The following is a 19,249-nucleotide window of genomic DNA, read 5'->3' as shown; positions in this document are numbered from 1 at the left end:
ACTTCCAGATGTCCGAAGTCCAGTGCCGCAGGAGGCTCTGCCTCTCCAGGGACATAGTGACAGCAATATGTCACATGATAGGTCTAGAAGTCGCCTTCAGCTATGTGGGCGGACACCCCATGCCGGTGGCTTTGAATGGGAACCTAGCAGAGAGACTAGATGACTCATCCATCTCTCACACTGGCACTGTCTGTATGGGGGTTTGCAGATCCGAGTGCAATCCCAGGAACCCCTGAGTCTGCTCCTGAAGCTGCCTCGCCATTCTCTCAATGGAGGAGACTATGCGCTTGGAGCTAAAGGTTAACGCAGAACTCATGCTCTGCATGGACGCCTCCATGATGGAGACCATGGCATGCATACCCTCATGTTCTCTGCCAGTTCTCCCCGCACATCCGCTGGACATCCAGCATCTGCCGCCAGATGGACGACTCCAGAGGTTTGTCATCTGCCTCAGACGCAGCATGGTCCTGGCCTCCATCTGTGCTCCCACTGTCGGCTCCCTGGGATCTCTCTGTTTCGGCCAGCTCCTCAAGTGAGTGTGAGGTGTCCTCAATGCTATGCACTACCCATGGAGCCAAATAACTAATGCCCACCAATGTGTGTGTATCTGCGCTGGTGCCTGGTTCAGAGAGACGGTATGATGCTGATGCAGGTGAGCTGTTTTCCCCAGAGCTCAATGGGGGGTCCTCAAGGTCGCCGGTGGCTCCTGCGGATGGTGCATCTCTGGGAGGAGGGCAAAAGATCAGTACGTTCAATCATCATAGTCACTAAGCATGCTAGGCAGGCTGAGGAGACAGTGGAGACCTGCTGCATGGTGCCATCTGCATTGGAGCTTCAGTGGGCTCTCTGACTACAACAGTTCAGTTTCTGATGCAAGGAGCCCATTATGTTTCCAGTATCCACCACACACGCGTCTGTCACCTGCATTCTTACCTTCATCTGAGACCCCCACCTCACCATGAGCAAAGAAGTGAGCTAGACGATGGCATTTAGGCTCCAATGCACCACTCTCATGCTTCATGAGGATGCACAGATTTGACATTCCTCCACCCGTTCTGCGGCACTCCACCGTGTTATGACTCCTCTTCTCCTGACAGGGAAAACTAGCCTCATTATTGCTCCATCTCCCTGAAGATCCTTTCCTGCTTCCCACTCACCCTCCCACCTGGGCATTAGGCGGGCCATGTCACTGTGGCACATCACACCCTGCACTGCACTGAGGCCAGTGGTGCTAACATCCCTGCCCCAGCAGGGCAGGCTTAAGTGCCAGTTGACACACGTATTCTTAGACCCCTGAATGTTCCGAGAAACAGGCACCTGACTAAAGTTCTCCGCACAGGTCCATGCCATTTCTGCACTTACCCTTGCTGACCACAGCGGATCATTGAATCTTTTGCGGCACTGAATCCATGTGCGGTGCACCATGTTGTGCTCACTGACCTGGACGGCGACCTTTCTCCAGGCCTTCTTGGTCAGCCGGGGTGGCCTTCTCTTGCTGTCCTTGGGCATTAAGATATGTCACCTAGCACTGAGCTCCTTGACCAGCACTCCCGGGCACCCATCTGAGAAAGAGGGTGGCAGAGTGCCCACCCAACTTGCCCTCCAGCCTTCTGTGACCTCCAGGTACTAAGGCCATGACTACACACTAGGACACTTCTTGAACAGCTTCCAACAGCCCCCTCAGTCTCCCCCACAACTCCTGGCAGCCTTCAGGGAACTGCCTCTTCTGCTTTTGAACACCCAGCTGGGTCCCCATTGGACGGCCCGACGTGTTCCTACCCCCACACACGGAAAACACATCTGCCAGATACATTTCATGCTGGATAGGCCTTAGTTGGTGATCGTGTTCACAGCGCAATCTCGGGCAGGAGCAGGTTTTACATCCGCTTCCAGCCACACCAACTTAGGGCACACCCCGAGGGTAAAATTCAGGCCTCTGTTTCCTGTCCATTAACCAACCTTCAACCCATGTTAAGCTGTTACCCCCTACGTTATGAACCTGAACTTTGTATAATAACCTCTTCAGTGGCACCTAATGCTTTTTGAAAATCCAAACACACGACATGCACTGGTTCCCCCTTACCCATCTTACAAGTTACATCCCCAAAAAGCACTTACAGATTTTTTAGACAAGATTTTCCTCTCATAAATGTTTGTTCACAAGTGCCCTGTTGTCACATACCTCACCATAAGGCTGCTAGCATTTTCCTGATGACTAATGCCAGGCTAACTGGTCTATAGTTCTGTGTTTTCTCCCTCCCTCCTTTCTTGAATATCAGGCTTCCATTGGCTTCCTTCCAAACCACAGGAACTGTTCAAGAATCTAGGGAATTCTGGGACATCAAAACGAATGCATCAATTATCTGTGTAGCCATCGCTTTTTAAAGCCTTGGCATGTAGGCCAACAGGTTCAATGAATTTGTTGGCTTTCAACCCCATTAATCTCTTCAGTACTATTTCTTTGCAAACAGTAATTTCTTTAAGTTTCTTATTCTTGTGATATCATCACTATTTCCAGAATATTTCCCATGTTTTCTAATTGATGTTGGGCTGATAGATCTGTGGAACTCCGGCTTTACGTTGTCCCCATTTTTTGAAAATAGGAATTACAGGAGCTAACTTCCAGCTCAAGGAAGTTGAGTCTTTTGAAGTGTTAAAAGGGGCTCCTGTTCATCTTTTTAATCCCCTGTGAAGGGATATTATCAGGCCTGCAGCCCCATCACCTTTTAGCTTTCCTAACCTATCCTAGATGACATCACTATCTATTTTAAAAAGAATAATGCTATTCAATTCAGAATATTCAATAAACCCCCTTCACCACACCCACCTCCCACCATTAGGAAAAGATGACCATCTATAAGAGTATAGACTGATGCAAAATAATCAGGTGGCAGCTATGCTCTTACCTGAAAATCGGTTTGAATCTGCCCTACAATATCTTTCAATGGCTCATATGGTCCTTAATGGTCTTCTGACTCCTAACAGAGCTAAGAATGCTTCTGTTACTACTTCCGCAATAACACACCACCTTCTTTCCAGAAATCTTTTGTCTATCCTTATGGTTGATTTTGTTGCATGCATATTTGTCCCTGTTCCCCTGGCATTAAGCTTTGTAAGTTTGTGGAGTGTCTCCTGTTTCAATTCAATATTCCTCTGAACATCGCTGTTCAATCACACTAGTTTAGTTCTGGCATGGGCATTTCTTTTAACCATTGGGACATACATGGCATCATTCTGATGGAAGATGGTTTTAAATGGAGCCTGGATGACGCAAAATGCGAGCTATGAACCACACTTTAGGCATCTCCATGCATGGCATGCAAGAGTGATGAACAAATGTCAGGAAGGAGGGTGGGGCAGGCAGGAGGATGCTGAGCACTCCAGTTACCTGGTAGGTTGGCTAAAACCAGTATAATGGCAGCAAGGAATCAGCAGGGTGGACTGCAGTCCGATCAGTTGAGTGGCCAAGCTTGGATGAGAATGCACAGTCCGTGGGCAAAAGATACGGAGTTGACGGAGTCGCTGTTTTCCATGGGGACCAGGTTTCAGGCTGGCGAGTGTGCAAGAGTAAGCAGGAACACAGGGGCAAAGTCCATATACAGGGAATGTCTATGGCCTCAGGAAATAATTTTTAAAGATTGGCCTGGATTTTTGCCACAGGCTCATATAATGCATGTTGGGGCATTTTGCAGCTTTGCAAACATGCACCTGACTCATGACTGACTTTGCCCAGGATTTTCGTTTTCTCACGTAAGGACAATGTGCAGTTTGCGAGCCGCAATCCAGTACGGGGATTGTGGGTGCAGGGGTGAGCTGGTTAGAAGCACTGCCTCATTCTTGGAGACAGCAGCCTAGCTTCCAACATCAGTCTTATGCCCTCTAAACATCACCCCTCACCTCATCCACCCCCATACTGCGTCCATGTTTCCTCATACTCCCCATGCCCCCTCCATGCTCCTCATATCCTCCATGCTGTCCCATGGCCCCTCCATGCCCCTCATATTGCCCACATCCCATCCCTACCCCCTCATATCCCACATGCCCCCTCCATGTCTCCTCATTTTCTCCATGGCCCCCCTATCACCATGCCCCCTCTAGGCCCCCTCATAAACCCCATGCCCCCTCTATGCCACCTTATGTCCTCCATTTACCCTCCATGCCCAAATCATACACCCTCATACCACTATGCTACCCAATTTCCACTCCCCCCCCCCCAATGTATCCCCCATAGTTACTCAGCCATTATCCATGAAGCATAGTCCTCAGGAGCAATGTAATAGCAATAGGTGAATGAAAAATAAACCTGTAACAATCTGATTAAAACTCTATTCAATAATTTGTCAGTGATGCTACAAAAAAACCCCCTCCAGTCCATGGAAAGATAGTTAATCCCTTGAGTGGCCATTAAGTTGTGTAAAGAAAAACAGCCATATGTTCAGGAACCACACCAAAGGAGGGTTATGTTATTACAATCTCTTAAAACTGTCACTCATTCCACTGAGTAGTTGGGGCTACACAGCTCAGTATTCCATAAGTTTTTTGGAACTCAGCCAACCATTCATAATAACCACAGCTATCAAAACATTCACTTTCAGCTGCAGAGTTCCCTGAAACTGTAGGACCAGATGGTGTTCAATTTCTAAGACTGGCTGACAATTAATGGAGTAGAGCAGGTAGTTTGATGTTTTTAACATTTTAAACAGCAGAGCCATTTTTTCCAAAGTAAATGAAATCTGTACATTTAAATCTCAGACCAAAACATGACAGGAGAATTTGCAAGCACATTTTTCTATAGTTTTTAATGCATTATGACACTTTCTTCATCAAGCATAGCACTTTAATGCATGTCAACCCTTACACAATGCTGGTCAAGGTAATGGTCAACATACCTTTGCAGGACAGAACGCTTTGATCAACCACTGCATTAAAAACACATCTACGTTACATTACAGTATCTAATAGTGACATTTGAAGATATCAAAACACTCATCAGTCAGAATGTTCTTGATTCCTCAGCATACTTCCCCAAGTGGTCAAAAACTCTCCAGGGACATAAAAAGCCCAAAATCTGCACCAGCACACAAAAATAGTGTGGGAAAGGAAATTCGCATTTTCTAAGGTCCTCATAATGGTGACGGCGACCTCAGAGAGGTGTTTGTACATTTTGCCAACACTATCTGCCTGACCTGTAAAAAAGACGACATGAAAATGACGTGGGTTGTGGAAGGCAGAGGGAAATTGTTTTTCCATCCAAAAGAAAATAACTTCAGTGCTTCGCGAACAAATTTTAGCCTCCATTGGTAGACGATAGTTCAGCTCATAGTCACTGCTGTATTGAAGGTAAGCCTTCAGACAGAAGCTGCAAAAGAAGGCACAGTTAAGTAGCGAAGCCCAATGGGCAGTGACATACAACTGGAGGTAGACAGTAATAGAAAGGTAAATCCTTTCCGTTACCGTTAGGTTTCCATCTTATTAGATGTGATAGTTGCCCCTTTGATTGAAAGCAATCCCTCGCTACAAAATAGATTTAGTGGAAAAGCAAGTGTAACAGTTAAATACAATGCAAACCCTGCAGCAAAGCACCACCTACAGGTGTAACAGGCAACACAACTAAATCAAAAACAGAATTACCTGGAAAAACTCAGCAGGTCTGGCAGCATCGGCGGAGAAGAAAAGAGTTGACGTTTCGAGTCCTCATGACCCTTCGACAGAACTTGCGTTCAAGTCCAAGAAAGAGTTGAAATATAAGCTGGTTTAAGGTGTGTGTGTGGGGGGCGGAGAGATAGAGAGACAAAGAGGTGGGGGGGGGGGGGGGGGTGTGGTTGTAGGGACAAACAAGCAGTGATAGAAGCAGATCATCAAAAGATGTCAACGACAATAGTACAATAGAACACATAGGTGTTAAAATTAAAGTTGGTGATATTATCTAAACGAATGTGCTAATTAAGAATGGATGGTAGGGCACTCAAGGTATAACTCTAGTGGGTTTTTTTTTTATATAATGGAAATAGGTGGGAAAAGGAAAATCTTTATAACTTATTGGAAAAAAAAGGGAAGGGGGAAACAGAAAGGGGGTGGGGATGGGGGAGGGAGCTTACGACCTAAAGTTGTTGAATTCAATATTCAGTCCGGAAGGCTGTAAAGTCCCTAGTCGGAAGATGAGGTGTTGTTCCTCCAGTTTGCGTTGGGCTTCACTGGAACAATGCAGCAAGCCAAGGACAGACATGTGGGCAAGAGAGCAGGGTGGAGTGTTGAAATGGCAAGCGACAGGGAGGTTTGGGTCATTCTTGCGGACAGACCGCAGGTGTTCTGCAAAGCGGTCGCCCAGTTTACGTTTGGTCTCTCCAATGTAGAGGAGACCACATTGGGAGCAACGAATGCAGTAGACTAAGTTGGGGGAAATGCAAGTGAAATGCTGCTTCACTTAAAGGAGTGTTTGGGTCCTTGGACGGTGAGGAGAGAGGAAGTGAAGGGGCAGGTGTTGCATCTTTTGCGTGGGCATGGGGTGGTGCCATAGGAGGGGGTTGAGGAGTAGGGGGTGATGGAGGAGTGGACCAGGGTGTCCCGGAGGGAGCGATCCCTACGGAATGCCGATAAGGGGGGTGAAGGGAAGATGTGTTTGGTGGTGGCATCATGCTGGAGTTGGCGGAAATGGCGGAGGATGATCCTTTGAATGCGGAGGCTGGTGGGGTGATAAGTGAGGACAAGGGGGACCCTATCATGTTTCTGGGAGGGAGGAGAAGGCGTGAGGGCGGATGCGCGGGAGATGGGCCGGACACGGTTGAGGGCCCTGTCAACGACCGTGGGTGGAAAACCTCGGTTAAGGAAGAAGGAGGACATGTCAGAGGAACTGTTTTTGAATGTAGCATCATCGGAACAGATGCGACGGAGGCGAAGGAACTGAGAAAATGGGATGGAGTCCTTACAGGAAGCGGGGTGTGAGGAGCTGTAGTCGAGATAGCTGTGGGAGTCGGTGGGTTTGTAATGGATATTGGTGGACAGTCTATCACCAGAGATTGAGACAGAGAGGTCAAGGAAGGGAAGGGAAGTGTCAGAGATGGACCACGTGAAAATGATGGAGGGGTGGAGATTGGAAGCAAAATTAATAAATTTTTCCAAGTCCTGACGAGAGCATGAAGCGGCACCGAAGTAATCATCGATGTACCGGAGAAAGAGTTGTGGAAGGGGGCCGGAGTAGGACTGCAACAAGGAATGTTCCACATACCCCATAAAGAGACAGGCATAGCTGGGGCCCATGCGGGTACCCATAGCCACACCTTTTATTTGGAGGAAGTGAGAGGAGTTGAAGGAGAAATTGTTCAGTGTGAGAACAAGTTCAGCCAGACGGAGGAGAGTAGTGGTGGATGGGGATTGTTCGGGCCTCTGTTCGAGGAAGAAGCTAAGGGCCCTCAGACCATCCTGGTGGGGGATGGAGGTGTAGAGGGATTGGACGTCCATGGTGAAGAGGAAGCGGTTGGGGCCAGGGAACTGGAAATTGTTGATGTGACGTAAGGTGTCAGAGGAATCACGGATGTAGGTGGGAAGGGACTGGACAAGGGGAGAGAGAAGGGAGTCAAGATAACGAGAAATGAGTTCTGTGGGGCAGGAACAAGCTGAGACGATCGGTCTACCGGGGCAGTTCTGTTTGTGGATTTTGGGTAGGAGATAGAAGCGGGCCGTCCGAGGTTGGGAGACTATCAGGTTGGAAGCTGTGGGAGGGAGATCCCCAGAGGAGATGAGGTCAGTGACAGTCCTGGAAACAATGGCTTGATGTTCAGTGGTGGGGTCATGGTCCAGGGAGAGGTAGGAGGAAGTGTCTGCGAGTTGACGCTCAGCCTCCGCGAGGTAGAGGTCAGTGCGCCAGACAACAACAGCACCACCCTTGTCAGCGGGTTTGATGACAATGTGAGGGTTGGACCTGAGAGAATGGAGTGCAGTAAGTTCAGAGAGAGACAGGTTAGAATGGGTGAGAGGAGCAGAGAAATTGAGACGACTAATGTCGCGCCGACAGTTCTCAATGAAAAGATCAAGAGAAGGTAAGAATCCAGAGGGAGGGGTCCAGGTGGAGGGAGAATATTGGAGATGGGTAAAAGGATCCGTTGAACTGGGAGAGGACTCCTGCCCAAAGAAGTGAGCCCGGAGACGAAGACGGCGGAAGAAGAGTTCAGCATCATGCCGAGCCCGAAATTCATTGAGGTGAGGGCGTAAGGGTATGAAACTAAGTCCTTTGCTGAGCACTGAACGTTCAGCATCGGAGAGGGGAAGGTCAGGGGGTATAGTGAATACACGGCTGGGGTTGGGATGGGAAGAAAGGGTGGGGACGGAGGAACAGGCAGGGGTGGAGGGTCCTAGATGGGTGTTGGTGTCAATGAGTTGTTGCAGCTTGCGTTCCTTAGCACTTGAGAGAAAGAGAAAAAGTTTCTTGTTGAGGCGTCGGATGAGCCGAAGGATAAAATGAAACTGGGGGCACGCGCAGCTTTGAAAAAGGGTACGGCGGTGCTGCTGGAGGGAGAGGTCGAGTGTGTTCATATGGCGGCGCATGGCACTGAGTGTGGATTTCAGAATGTGACGGGAACAGCAGTCCGAGAAACGTTTTATGTCCCGGAGATACCTGTAATCCTGGGTGGGTTCGAAACATGAGGAGTGGAATTTCAGTTGAAATCCACGTGGGGTAAGTCGGAGACGGAGACAGTCACTGAGAAAGGAGATATGGCTGTGAAAGCGGGTTTTAGTAAACACCTTGTCAAACACTAGGAGGGAAATGGAAAGCAAGGAAGGTGAGCAAGACAACAGAGAGATACGGAAATCTTGTCGCAGAGAGGAACAGAACTTCTTCAAGGAGGTAGGCATTTCTTGAAGAGCAGTGGCAGTCAATTAAACACAGAGATAAAAACAAAAAAACTGCGGATGCTGGAAACCCGCTTTCACAGCCATATCTCCTTTCTCAGTGACTGTCTCCGTCTCCGACTTACCCCACGTGGATTTCAACTGAAATTCCACTCCTCATGTTTCGAACCCACCCAGGATTACAGGTATCTCCGGGACATAAAACGTTTCTCGGACTGCTGTTCCCGTCACATTCTGAAATCCACACTCAGTGCCATGCGCCGCCATATGAACACACTCGACCTCTCCCTCCAGCAGCACCGCCGTACCCTTTTTCAAAGCTGCGCGTGCCCCCAGTTTCATTTTATCCTTCGGCTCATCCGACGCCTCAACAAGTAACTTTTTCTCTTTCTCTCAAGTGCTAAGGAACGCAAGCTGCAACAACTCATTGACACCAACACCCATCTAGGACCCTCCACCCCTGCCTGTTCCTCCGTCCCCACCCTTTCTTCCAATCCCAACCCCAGCCGTGTATTCACTATACCCCCTGACCTTCCCCTCTCTGATGCTGAACGTTCAGTGCTCAGCAAAGGACTTAGTTTCATACCCTTACGCCCTCACCTCAATGAATTTCGGGCTCGGCATGATGCTGAACTCTTCTTCCGCCGTCTTCGTCTCCGGGCTCACTTCTTTGGGCAGGAGTCCTCTCCCAGTTCAACGGATCCTTTTACCCATCTCCAATATTCTCCCTCCACCTGGACCCCTCCCTCTGGATTCTTACCTTCTCTTGATCTTTTCATTGAGAACTGTCGGCGCGACATTAGTCGTCTCAATTTCTCTGCTCCTCTCACCCATTCTAACCTGTCTCTCTCTGAACTTACTGCACTCCATTCTCTCAGGTCCAACCCTCACATTGTCATCAAACCCGCTGACAAGGGTGGTGCTGTTGTTGTCTGGCGCACTGACCTCTACCTCGCGGAGGCTGAGCGTCAACTCGCAGACACTTCCTCCTACCTCTCCCTGGACCATGACCCCACCACTGAACATCAAGCCATTGTTTCCAGGACTGTCACTGACCTCATCTCCTCTGGGGATCTCCCTCCCACAGCTTCCAACCTGATAGTCTCCCAACCTCGGACGGCCCGCTTCTATCTCCTACCCAAAATCCACAAACAGAACTGCCCCGGTAGACCGATCGTCTCAGCTTGTTCCTGCCCCACAGAACTCATTTCTCGTTATCTTGACTCCCTTCTCTCTCCCCTTGTCCAGTCCCTTCCCACCTACATCCGTGATTCCTCTGACACCTTACGTCACATCAACAATTTCCAGTTCCCTGGCCCCAACCGCTTCCTCTTCACCATGGACGTCCAATCCCTCTACACCTCCATCCCCCACCAGGATGGTCTGAGGGCCCTTAGCTTCTTCCTCGAACAGAGGCCCGAACAATCCCCATCCACCACTACTCTCCTCCGTCTGGCTGAACTTGTTCTCACACTGAACAATTTCTCCTTCAACTCCTCTCACTTCCTCCAAATAAAAGGTGTGGCTATGGGTACCCGCATGGGCCCCAGCTATGCCTGTCTCTTTATGGGGTATGTGGAACATTCCTTGTTGCAGTCCTACTCCGGCCCCCTTCCACAACTCTTTCTCCGGTACATCGATGATTACTTCGGTGCCGCTTCATGCTCTCGTCAGGACTTGGAAAAATTTATTAATTTTGCTTCCAATCTCCACCCCTCCATCATTTTCACGTGGTCCATCTCTGACACTTCCCTTCCCTTCCTTGACCTCTCTGTCTCAATCTCTGGTGATAGACTGTCCACCAATATCCATTACAAACCCACTGACTCCCACAGCTATCTCGACTACAGCTCCTCACACCCCGCTTCCTGTAAGGACTCCATCCCATTTTCTCAGTTCCTTCGCCTCCGTCGCATCTGTTCCGATGATGCTACATTCAAGAACAGTTCCTCTGACATGTCCTCCTTCTTCCTTAACCGAGGTTTTCCACCCACGGTCGTTGACAGGGCCCTCAACCGTGTCCGGCCCATCTCCCGCGCATCCGCCCTCACGCCTTCTCCTCCCTCCCAGAAACATGATAGGGTCCCCCTTGTCCTCACTTATCACCCCACCAGCCTCCGCATTCAAAGGATCATCCTCCGCCATTTCCGCCAACTCCAGCATGATGCCACCACCAAACACATCTTCCCTTCACCCCCCTTATCGGCATTCCGTAGGGATCGCTCCCTCCGGGACACCCTGGTCCACTCCTCCATCACCCCCTACTCCTCAACCCCCTCCTATGGCACCACCCCATGCCCACGCAAAAGATGCAACACCTGCCCCTTCACTTCCTCTCTCCTCACCGTCCAAGGACCCAAACACTCCTTTTAAGTGAAGCAGCATTTCACTTGCATTTCCCCCAACTTAGTCTACTGCATTCGTTGCTCCCAATGTGGTCTCCTCTACATTGGAGAGACCAAACGTAAACTGGGCGACCGCTTTGCAGAACACCTGCGGTCTGTCCGCAAGAATGACCCAAACCTCCCTGTCGCTTGCCATTTCAACACTCCACCCTGCTCTCTTGCCCACATGTCTGTCCTTGGCTTGCTGCATTGTTCCAGTGAAGCCCAACGCAAACTGGAGGAACAACACCTCATCTTCCGACTAGGGACTTTACAGCCTTCCGGACTGAATATTGAATTCAACAACTTTAGGTCGTAAGCTCCCTCCCCCATCCCCACCCCCTTTCTGTTTCCCCCTTCCCTTTTTTTTCCAATAAGTTATAAAGATTTTCCTTTTCCCACCTATTTCCATTATATAAAAAAAAAACCCACTAGAGCTATACCTTGAGTGCCCTACCATCCATTCTTAATTAGCACATTCGTTTTGATAATATCACCAACTTTAATTTTAACACCTATGTGTTCTATTGTACTATTGTCGTTGACATCTTTTGATGATCTGCTTCTATCACTGCTTGTTTGTCCCTACAACCACACCCACCCCCCCCCACCTCTTTGTCTCTCTATCTCTCCGCCCCCCACACACACACCTTAAACCAGCTTATATTTCAACTCTTTCTTGGACTTGAACGCAAGTTCTGTCGAAGGGTCATGAGGACTCGAAACGTCAACTCTTTTCTTCTCCGCCGATGCTGCCAGACCTGCTGAGTTTTTCCAGGTAATTCTGTTTTTGTTTTGGATTTCCAGCATCCGCAGTTTTTTTGTTTTTAACACAACTAAATGTTTACACTTTTAGAATGAATTTTGTTATAAGTGGAGGCTAACAGGGGTTTTGAAACAACTGATATGCTAAAATATATATTAAGGGAATGATTTTGGTCGAATACGTTTGGAGGCCAAGATGGGGTCTTAAGCTGCAAAGCTGTTTTAGCCTATGTTTAATGCAAGGCACTAGCATGGTAAAAGAGTTGAAGGCAGTGCTAAGAGCAGCCATCTGAAGGATCGTTAAGAGATTGATTAACAATTAAATGGTCTGCTCATGCTCATTAAAGAGACTGCACAGCACTTTGGTGGATAACACTTCCTTAGACAATATCTCCCAAGAGCAACCAGCTGAACAGGACTAAATAACTCATTGCTGAGTATTTCAAGTGCAACTTAAAATCATGCTCAGCTTTTACTCTTCACTGATGGATTGAGAGTGATTGACTACATTAAGTTTGAAGAGAACCATTGAGATGCACTGGGGGGGGGGCTTGGCCTAAATAGCCAAGTGGTTACGGTACTGGGTTTGTAACCCCCAGATCAAGAGTTCAAATCTCACAATGGCAAACTATGAAACAATGTAACTTCATCTGAAACAGATGGAAACAGGTTTACTCAAAAGAGTATCAAGAGTTCAAATCTCACAATGGCAAACTATGAAACAATGTAACTTCATCTGAAACAGATGGAAACAGGTTTACTCAAAAAAAAAGTATCAAGTGTTCAAATCTCACAATGGCAAACAATGTAACTTCATCTGAATAGGAACAGATGGAAATGTGTTTGTGCTCAAAAGAGTTACAATTTGGGCTTGGCCTAAATAGCCAAGTGGTTATGGTACTGGGTTTATAACCCCAAGATCAAGAGTTCAAATCTCACAATGGCAAACTATGAAACAATGTAACTTCATCTGAAATAGATGGAAACAGGTTTGTACTCAAAAGAGTTGCACATGATACAAGTTTAATTGGTTTAACCTGAAAGATTATTGAGATGCACTGGGAGAGTTTGTGGGACAATTCATTTAGACTTGACCAACACTCTTATCAGCATTTTTCCCAGAATTTCTTTCTGTCTTTCACTTACATAAATTGAGTACTGTACTATTGTGCCTTACTGGACATCTTATTGGGGTCATCAGGAGAAAGGGAGTGCTTGCTCACCAACATCTTGCTAGTGATCCCTTTCAAACTGCACGAGGAACTAGAGCAGGCAATGTGGCCAGCAAGAGAAACACCAGACACTACAGGAGAGAGGGACAAGAGGGCGAGGAGGATGCTCAGCAGGATGCCCTAACCACCAGGGGTTATCAGAGAGCCAAACTCTTACATTCACATGGCTGAAGCCCAGTTTTTGTGTAGCTGCACTTTTCCAAGTGGGTCTTTACAGAGATCAACGGCCTTACAAGACCAAGGTTTAGGCATCACAAACCAGCCAGGTCTGCATTATCTGTTGAGTCAAGGTTACAGGAACATATTATTTTTATACTACTGGAACTTTCTATAATGGCACGGGTGACAACTCAAAACCCCCTGGGCACTCCTGTATAAGGGAGGCCTCTGTGTTTCTATTCACTCTGAGGAATGACTACATAATCATTCCCTAGTGCCAGAGAAGACCAGAGGAGGAGTGCACGAGGATTCAAAAGAATCGCAGGAGTTCTCATGGTTCAGGGGGCCATTGACTGCACACATGGGACCTCTTGAGCCCCTCATTTAAACTCTGAGACGTTCAGGAACAGGAAGGGATTACATTCCCTCAATGTGTAGCGTGTCTGCAGCCAGCAGCAATGATGCAGGTGAATGTTTGCTATCCATAAAGCTGCCGCTATGAGTTTATGATGAGATAGTCTTCTGCCCCAAATATCTTTTAGTCCCAAACTATGTCCATGACTGGCTATTAGGTGACAAGGGGCTCCCTCTAATGCCCCGGAGAAACCTGCAGATGCTGGTTGAGAACTCATAACATGAGGGTCAATCAGCCACCAGGAAAATCATTCAGGATGCTGCAGAAAATGTTTGGATTCACCAGTCAGGAGGTGCCCTGCATTTCTTAGCTGAGAATGTGTCCAGATTCATGATGCTTTATTGCACGCTCTACAACCTGGCAATCATGAGAGACCATCAGCAATTTTGTCAGAAGGTCAAGCTGAAGAGCCAGAAGACAGGGAGGAGGTAGAGGAGGAGAATCAGAAGGAGTGGGACCAGGTAGAGCAACACAGGCTTCTAGTCAGACAGCCTGCACTTGCAAAGGATGCTCACCACCATTGAACTGAAGAGTGTTTAGAGAGACAAGTTCCACCATCAAACTCTCAAGCATTGTTGTCACATAATATATCTTCCACAATTTATGATCCATCAGGCAGTCTATCATCTGCACTCAATCCTCTCAGCCACTTCCCCATCAAGATCACAATTAAAAAGACCAGCAATTCCACCACTATCCGATTACCAATAATCACTATATATATATTATATCAAATAAAAAACAATGGAAACAGTGCTTGAAATATTAAATTATTCACCCTGGTGCTTACCTTTGGTGAATATCCTATAAGTGTTCTTCCCTACTCTGATACTTCAGTGTAGTCCAAGAGGTAGTGGCAGTTGAAAAGGATGGCTGCTGAGAATCTGGAATAGGAGGTTCAGATGTCCTCCTGGATCATTCTCAAAACCCTGTGGGTTCTAAGTGCCCCAGCTCAGATTACACCATTTCTGCTTGGGCTTCAGCAATCTGAGATGCTTGGCTGATAGGCAACAGCAAAGGCAATGATGGAGTGGCATTTAGTGGGCGGCAATTCTGGCATCAGGAGTGAGGCCAGTAGGTTGCTGTTTCATGATTTCCACGTCACGACTCTCAAAGTTTCTGTTCAGCAAGCCCAATGACCTGTCAACTAAGGAGCCCAGAACTATCATGGCAGCTACTCGAGCTTCCATTGTGGCAGTTTGCTATTCCATGGAACCTGCACTGACTGCATTGGAAGCTGAAACCTCACTCATCAGATGTTGGGATCCACAGATCATTGTCTGTAAGTGACCAGCCCCTACATTCTGGAGGGGATGGGTTCCAAGCTCTAACAGGGACTAAGGTGCAGGCAGACATTGCGATCTCCCTAATGACAATTTGTGAACCTTCAGGCAGGCTGCCCATTGCAATAAACTTTTGATTTGTCACACGCATCAACCTTCTTCAGAAGCTAGGCCCTGCTATTTTGTCATCTGCAGCTGTACTAATATGCAACCTTGCATGGCACGTTTGCACCCCTTGTGCCCCTTTCACACTGTGTGGCAGCTGCCCGCTAGTATCTGGTGTTTCCCATTGTGCAGATCTTTCTTCTGAGTTAGCCTCTAAGCTAAGCGTGGTGCCAGTCTCTGAGCTGGTTCCTGTGACAGTGGTAGCCATTGATGCAGTGCTTCTTTGCTCCACTGTTCCTCCAGCTGTTGGCAAGGTGTAGGTAGGTGAAATGGCTGTTGCTCATTTTGAACTTGCTTCATGGGATAAGTGGATCTTGCTCCTGGAAGCCTGCAGTGATAAAGCTGGAATGGTTAAGGGGCAGCGCTTGTGATCACTATCGGAGTATGTGTGTGATGACCACATATGGGGTTTGGGAATGTGGATAACATTAGGTGATTAGAATCAGGAGTATGGATGCTTCTGTAAGGAAGCTGCGGTAGTCATAGACTACTGAGTGTAGGTCAGTGTACAGTTAGATGTTGGATGAAGCGCGTTAACATTATGATGCTCTTGGTGATGCAGTTATTGTGATGTGTAATGTGAGAGAGAATCTTACATTGACCACTCATATCACATTATTAAATTTCTTGCAACAGTGGATACATATTCTGGGGCAAAAGCTCCTGGCTGTGATTTCCTGGGTGATCTCTTTCCACATGCACCATACCAGCTGCTTCTGTGGCCACCTTACCCACTGCAGTAGAGGACATCCTTCCATCTCTCCACCTCCTGCTCCATCAGGATCTCCACTCCTGTATTGCAGAACCAGGGCATACCCTTTTTTTCTCCTTGAGACATCCTTCCACTCCCAGCCAGAGTACTCCACAACTACATTGGAAGTGGGTGAGTGCAGGCTAAATATACATATAATCAACAGGAGTGCTAAACCTGCAATTATTGGTTTCTGTGCCTGCAGGCAAGTTTAAATCACAATGATCATCAGTTAAATCAAAAATTGCATGCTAATTTCCCATTTTCAAACAGACATTTCTTATTAGCACTAAACCGGTCGAGCAGCTGTTTTCACTGCCAAAATAGCCTCTGTATATTTTTTGTTGACCAGCATTGGCCTCTGTGATACTTTAATAGAATTGTCTGTTGCTATTCTCTATTCACCTTTACTAATGGGAATGTCAATGTTGAAGGGGAGAAGCTTGTGAAATTTTTGTCCCAGTTACAGGTTCTACTGAATTATCACCCATCAAGTTTAGTTACATCCTCCTGCACTACATAGGCTGGTTGTTCTGCTAGGTTGGCTGGACTACATCTATTCCCTCACTTGATCCCCACCAGTTTCCCCTAATCTAGAAACACTTTTGATTGTGAATTGCCTCACAATCGTCTTGCAATTTACTTTGTAAATTTTTACTGTCCCTGTTAATGTCAATGTGTTCATTCAAGTATTTTTTGTCTTGAAGGTCACACTGGATTCGAGTCTCTCTTTTGTACTATCAAACTTATCAAGTTTATCTTATCAAAACTAAATTTCTCCATATCACACAGGGATATATGATTGCCAGCAATACTGACCTTTGGTGGAGCATGTCATTACTTGCTGTATGTAAACACCACCCTGGAGCTAGAAAAGGAATAATAACAAAGCAGCTCAACATAATTTTTCAACTCTTTCTTTGCCAACTTGGGCAGAAAACACAATGTAACTAGTTACCTACAAAGGCTTGTAATGTATAATAATAGTGAAACAATGTTATGTTGTTTTGAACTTATCTTGCTGTTCTCATCAAACCCCATCTCAACATCAACCACGAGTATTTCTGCTTTTGGTCACAGCCCCAGGTATGGCTTTGGTTATATATTCTGCCACAGGAGCATAAAAACATAAGAAATAGGAGCAGGAGTAGACCATACAGCCCCTTGAGCCTGCTCCGCCAAACAATGTGATCATGGCTGATCTTTGGCCTCAAGTCCACTTTCCCGCCTGCTCCCTGTATCCCTTGGAAGTCCATCCCTGTCCTCAGTTTCCTTCCTGCACTCTGTGAAGGGCATCTGCTCCCATCCTGAGCCAGTGCAATACTTCTGCTGGCCTTAGCACCAAAAATATCTTCACCACTGGCCTTATTTTCTCATGGGGCAGAATTCTCCCATGCTGCCCGTGATGGGTTTAAGGGTGGGTGGAGCAGAGAGAATGCGGCAGGGGGTCCAAAAGTCGTTTTCATGCCAACGTAAAATGACAGCGGGATCTTCTGCTGCGGCTCACCATGGCAGGTCGCAATTCCCACTGGAGACCAGCGTGAAACCAATTTTCATCCCACTGATGGGATGCAGATGAAGGCCTGACTGGAATCGCGCCCCCATGCCTGATCATCCGCACCGCCAGTGGGAAATCACGCCAGTCCAGAACACGTCTGGACCAACCTGGCGTGTATGTATTGGGACTTACCTGAAGAAAGCCTAGGGCTGCTTCCAGGGTTCGGGGTGGAGGCCTCCAGCCAACATGGACATTCAAAGATGCAGCAGTGGGTGGGTGGAGCATCTGTCAGGTGGATTTTCCAGCTTCGGTGTCTTTGAGAAGGCCCATCTTCCAGCTTCAGAGCATTCCTGGAGGTCCGTTTTCTTTCTTCAAGATGTCCATCTTCTTTCTTCAACGGTGGGTCAGTTATGTCCAGACACCTTTTAAAATTGATGCCCAGCTATGATGGTGGGGCACGAGCCATCCAGCCCGTCCTACCACGCAAGATGTCAGGAAACCCCTGACTGCATAATTAATAAGGCCAGGGTCCCACACGAAGCGGCGTGACTTCCCAGCAGCCTCCGCAGTGGGAAACACTCCCCTTCCCTGCCACCGCCACAGAACCTAGTCCCAGATGGGAGAATTCTGCCCTTGGTCTTTTCAGCTCCATCATTCCCACCCCCCCACCCCCTCTGCCAAGCTACTCTGTAGCCTATCTGCAAGTCACAATTATTCCCCATCCAACGGCTCCACTCCATGGTCCAAATTCCAGATGGCATTTGAGCAACAACTGTGGGATCTTGTCAGATTTTAGAGAATAATTAGGTACCTAATCAGGATGATTAAAAAAATGGATGACACCTATGGCAACCCCAAAGACAAATTAATTATTATACTTAGACATCAGCTTTACTATAACAGGCAATGCATATTAAATCTTAAATCTGTCTGACAATAAAAATTATGAATAAGTGGCTGCATCTTCTCTCCCTTCTCGTCATTGCTGCCAAAAAACACAATAAATATCATTGGAAATCAGAAAATTCTGGCCTCTTTTCACTTACTGCATTATTGAACTTCTAAATCTCATATATTCACTGACTGTTAATATGTTAACTGGAACTTTTGCCACCAAGCTTGCTCTTGAGTGATGGCAGGCAGGACACAGTGCACTCGAGGTGAAGGCTGATTATTCACTCACATTTAAAAGAGTGTCTTGCATTTATCTTGGTACTAGGTGCTGTACATGTATCTGGTAAACTGATTATGTGTTTTGCCAATTACAGAGGAGGTCATTGTCTAAGAGCAGGGCAAAGTGACTTTGAATGGGGGCACAGTGTTCATTCATCCTACATTTCAGATAGGCATAGTAAAGCTGGAGATAGTGTACACTAATGCTGCATGTCCTATTACATGACAGACACAGCTTTAAGCTGCTCCATGTGCCTTGGCCAATGTTTATATCGTCCATTTTTGTTCAGTGTGCCTCAATTAAAGGAATATTTCTTATCATTATTTCAATAGCAACTTCAGATTACTTCATAAATTTCCAGAATGTAAAATTTAGATGAACCTCCAATACGGGCTTATTCTTAATTTTAGAACTTGGAGTACAATAAAATCCGGATGAGTCGAATCCCAGGAGATCCTCCCACAAATTTGAGTTAAGCGGAATTTCGTGATAGCCAAGGTCAGCGCCCCATTCCCCCATATCAATGCATCTCTATGCAACTCAATATGCCAATAAATACAGTCTATGTCAAAAACA

Source organism: Carcharodon carcharias, chromosome 6 (assembly GCF_017639515.1).
Source record: "Carcharodon carcharias isolate sCarCar2 chromosome 6, sCarCar2.pri, whole genome shotgun sequence".
In the NCBI taxonomy this organism is placed as follows: domain Eukaryota; kingdom Metazoa; phylum Chordata; class Chondrichthyes; order Lamniformes; family Lamnidae; genus Carcharodon; species Carcharodon carcharias.
Note: the sequence above shows the minus strand (reverse complement) of the source record.